The sequence below is a fragment of the Lathyrus oleraceus genome, chromosome 4 (assembly GCF_024323335.1).
Source record: "Lathyrus oleraceus cultivar Zhongwan6 chromosome 4, CAAS_Psat_ZW6_1.0, whole genome shotgun sequence".
In the NCBI taxonomy this organism is placed as follows: domain Eukaryota; kingdom Viridiplantae; phylum Streptophyta; class Magnoliopsida; order Fabales; family Fabaceae; genus Lathyrus; species Lathyrus oleraceus.
Window position 1 is genome coordinate 181946525 of NC_066582.1, and position 5475 is coordinate 181951999.

A 5475-nucleotide genomic window follows, 5' to 3' on the forward strand; every position below is an offset into this window, starting at 1 on the left:
TAGTTCATTTAAAAGATCATGAAATAAAGTTTGTGAATGACATGACCAGATACAATATGGCTCCAAGATACATAATTGTTGCTTTGAAAGATAGAGATCCAGAAAACCTGACGAGTGTTACACAGGTGTATAAGGCAAGATATACATACAATACGAGTTAGGTTCGTTGATTGAAATGCAAAATTTTCTAAGTCTTATTCATGAAGAGAAATGCGTGCACTGAACCAGAAACAGGGACACTTCAAATGTTATTGCTGATATCTTTTGGATGCATTCTGATTCAGTGAATTTGTTGAACATGTTTTATTTGACGGGTCATCATGAGGGGGGAACATTCACATTGGGTAAAACACTCATCTAAAGGTCAAAGAATCACCCAAACAAGTGAGAGAGACACCACATATTCACCTAAAACCTTAAGGTGATAGGTGTATGGATCCTCTTACTTTTAAATGGCTCAACTTCCATTTTTTCTAAGAAATGTGGAACTAAAAACTCACACTTATTTCTCAACATTATTTGGTGTCGATTTTTCTTTGTACATACAAAAAAAATAGGTACTACATGCTCCAATTGCTTCTATTTTCAATTATTTGATTATGGGTTGAAAGTTGTTGATTTTTTATTGTACATACAAAACAAACCGGTACCGGCTACCACTACGTGGGATTGTTGGTGTTACATCCACGAAGTTGATTTTTTCTATTAGATTTACCTATATGGAACATGAGAGGGAGGAAAATTTCACACGGGCACTAGGGAAGATAAAAAGTTGCCCGCTTTCGAGAAGTTGCTACCGAAGATTTTGGTTACGGATCATAAACTAATATTGATGAATGTTGTGGAAGTTGTGCTTCCAAACTCAACTAATTTGTCGTGTCTATTCCATATTTCAAAAATATGTTAGTATGAAGTGTAAAGAGTATGTAAAATAACATAGGCATGAGCATGCTATGGATCTATGGAACAACATCATATATTCGAATACGAAGTCTGAGTTAGTGGTACACCTACAGCATTTTGAGGTTGTATGTGATGATATTCCTAAATTTGTTCAGTATGTGCATGAAACTTGGTTGGCACCTTATAAAGAAAGATTTGTTACTACTTAGACTAATATAGTCACTCATTTAGGGAACACGACAACAAACGGGTATACCGATGTGACTTTGAATATGGGTGCATTACTAATTATCAAATAATGATATCCTTCTTATATTTATGTTTTTTAGGCATGACTCTGCTCAATGGAGACTAAAAAACATGTTGGCAACTAGCAGGGGGGATTTATGTAGAAGTTGGAAACATGTGAACACCATGTTGAAGTTGCAATTAGTTTCAATTAGAGTATCATTTCAAAAAAGTATTGCCAACATTGAGCATCAGTGTAACACTCCCTTTTACTCCATATTTCACGACTTTGTTTCAAGACACTATATGCAACATGTTAGAAAGGAACCAGAAAAGATAAAATATGTTTTTTCAAACAGAGTTGCATGTGGTTGCTTCATTAGAACAACATGTGGGTTACCTTGCGTGTGTGAACTTGGATGTCTTCAAATACAACGTGAGCCCATTCAGCTAGAATCAATTCATGTATTTTGAAAGAAATTATACATTAAAGAGCACGAGGTCACTCATGAAGATAGAGGGGCACAATTAGATTTAGAAGAAGAGTGTGAAGAGTTAAAGAGGTATGTTAATACACTATATGTTGTAAGCCTGAGGGTGATGAAGAAAAAATTTCAGGAACTTACACATCCATCTACATCTTCCATGTGTCCACCACCAGTAAAATTCAAGCCAAAGAGAGAAAATAAGAAGAGTAAAAAGGGTGAAGAGAGTGATGTGCATCATGATCCTTCATAATGGGAGTATCTTGAGGGCTCACAGGGAAGTCAGTCTACGAAGAGATCATTTACAAAACCAATTGAAAATCAATCAGTTAGTCAATCTTCAAGACATTTTTTACTTGTCTCAGTTTCCTGTTTTCTTACATCAGTACATTGATGATATTGTCGATGCGGGTAAAGATGACAATTGTGGTTTCTATGCTATTGCAGGTTTACTTGGATGGGATGAAGAGTCTCGGCCTTTAGTTCGGACACAATAAACCTGCAATAGCACGAAAACCACAATTGATGATGAAGTTTATGAACACCATAAATTGTATTGATATTGTAGCACTTTTTGTAAAGAATTGATTTCTTATATTACTTTGTATTGATATTGTATCACTTTTTGCATTATATGTATATATTTTATAGGGTATAGTTTGTTAAAAATGTAAAAAGTTATGTTTTCTTTTTCTAAATGTCACAAATGCCTACTGGATTTTTCAAAATTTTCGAAAAATTTAGATAGTACCGAAATTTTCAAAATATTTGATAAGTCTTATAGGTAATCGAAATTTTTAAAATACCCACTATACCTGCATCGGATCTCTCAAAAATCCAGTATACGTGCATCAAACTTTTTCAAATATCAATTCTTTTTCCATAATTTTGCAGAATCCCACGAAATTTTATAAGTTATTTTTAAAATGTCTGATAATTCTTTATAATTTTACAAAATATCTTATATTTTTTCAAAAACAAAAAAAAATGGCAAAAAAAAAATCGATAATTTCCTTTAGGTGAGGGTTTGGTTTTCAATCCAGCAACGTTTCAGATCTCCTTCCGGTTTTTTTGAATGAGCATGAGCTTCTATTTATAGCTGGAATGGATGTAAAGTGGTTTTTGGCTCGTGTGCACGAAACTTGGATCCTTCATGCATGGGCCTGTACAGGCGTGTCCAAAGCCCAAAAATGAATGGAAATGCATGCTGAGATCAAATTTAGTTGAATTGGACGTGCACAAGAGGCTGCACAAGCTTGCATTCCAAGTTATGATGTGAATTGCAAAAATAAGCATAAACATTAAGCTCTTCGAAACTCCCACATGGAAAATCCAAAAATGGTCATGTGAGTAACGGTTGGAAAGCTCTTGAAATAAGGAACAAAAGTGATGTTGGGTAAAAATTCATTTGGAGTTTGGAAATTTATGAAAATTGGCTGTGAAGTTTAGGGTACAAAACATGTTTAGGTCCCCCTTTGAATTTTTTTCCAAAAACAAGCAACTTCAAGCCCTTATGTTTCAATGATGAATGTCTCAAATAGAACAACCTCCAACACAAAAGTTGTAGATATTTTCAAGATGATAAACTTAGACTCAAATTTTGCATCATTTGGATTTTTCATGAGAAAGTTATGGGCACTTGAAGTTGGACATTTTTCAAATTCAATGACTTAGGTCCAAAGTGACTTATAATGTTTTGTATTATCAAATGTGTTTGTTTTAGGATTATGAAATTTTTTACAACATAACATTTGAATTAGACATATTAAGCTTTCCAATGAATTTGGTATCACCTAAAAATAATAAAAAATAAGGAAGTTAGGTCCTTGGGAAGTTGACCCAAAATCAGGGTCTCAGTCAAAATGACCTATAATGTTTTGAAATGAATAATGACCTTACAAGTTTCAAATGGATTTTTGATGAACATTAAAGTTGTTCATATGGTTATTAAGAACATGTTTTCTCTTGGGGTCATCTTCATTTGAGAAACACATCAAAAGTTGTATCTCAGTGATTCTCAGTTTAGTCAGATGACTTGACTGGTCAACTTCTCAAGGCCAAACTTCAAATCTTGATGAATGAATGATTGAGGGGCCTCACATAGGCTCATATATGAATAAAATGATGAATGAAAGAACTTACCTTGATTAAGTTTGATCATAGGTTGAGGTTGCTTCATGAGCAAGGCACAGTCAAAGCACAATTGAATTAGGGTTTCCTTGGGAAACAATCCTCAAGCCCTTTGGGCTATCTTGATCAAATTGGCAAATTGAGATACTTGGGAGACATATATGATGATTAAGAGCTTTGTGGACCATTGTCATGCCTTTTCTCATCTTCATCTAGCCACTTCATTGAACTTAGAAGCCTTCTAGGAGCATGGGAGCACATGATCACTTGAGCTTCAAAACAAAAGAGTTAGTGACATATTTTTGTGCTTTTGGTTAGTAATCAAAGAAAAAAATAAGAAAAGCAATAATATACAATACAAGCATTCTTGGTGGTCTCAAACCACTCACACAAGTCCCACCCTAGGGTTAAGGAGCCACACATGTTATGATCCTTAAGGCAATGCATTGAGCAAATGATATGATGTCATGAGGGATCTTAGGGTCAAAATTAGGGTCTTACAAGTACATTGATGATATTGCCGATGCGGGTAAAGATGACAATTGTGGTTTCTATGCTATTGCAGGTTTACTTGGATGGGATGAAGGGTCTCGACCTTTAGTTCGGACACAGTAAACCTGCAATAGCACGAAAACCACAATTGATGGTGAAGTTTATGAACACCATACATTGTATTGATATTGTAGCACTTTTTGCAAAGCACTTATTTCTTATATTACTTTGTATTGATATTGTATCACTTTTTGCATTATATGTATATATTTTATAGGGTATAGTTTGTTAAAAATGTAAAAAGTTATGTTTTCTTTTTCTAAATGTCACAAATGCCTACTGGATTTTTCAAAATTTTCAAAAAATTTAGATAGTACCGAAATTTACAAAATATTTGATAAGTCTTATAGGTAATCGAAATTTTCAAAATATCTAATATACCTGCACTGGATCTCTCAAAAATCCAGTATACGTGCATCAATTTTTTTTCAAATATTTGATTCTTTTTCCATAATTTTACAGAATCCCCCGAAATTTTATAAACTATTTTTAAAATGTCCGATAATTCTGTATAATTTTACAAAATATCTTATATTTTTTCAAAAATTCAGATATTTCTTTGTCCAAAAAAAATGGCAAATTTTTTTCGATAATTTCATATATTTTTAAAAGATTCGGAGTTTTAAAAGAAGAATATAATTGAGCGTTTATGTAAGGTGTCATATCAAAATAGAAGGTCAAGGTGGGAGACAAGAAAAAATCTCATTTTAAATTGAATTAAGTCTTACCATAATTGTAACACAGAAGAAAATGTGGACACATCTAAATGTTTTTATCCTTGACAGCTCATTCATATAAATTAATCCATTATTTATAATAGATAAATAAGAATATTTAAACGAAAATGTTCTAAGTCGGTAGATACTCCTACTCTTATATACCTAAACTCTAACATTATATTTATATCAAATATTGTTCACGCTATTTTTTTAATAAAAAAATATCAACATTTTATTTTAAATAAAAATATATTTTAAACAATTTAATTTATAATAAAAATATAATATTTTTTATTACTTAATTTTATTATTATATTAACCACAAAAAATATATTTTTTAATTATATTTTTTATATCTTACATATAATATTAACCAAATTCTGATATTAATTTATAATTAAATTTATAAATTAATGTCAGAATTTTGTTTCATATTATGTCTCTTATTTATTAATAAA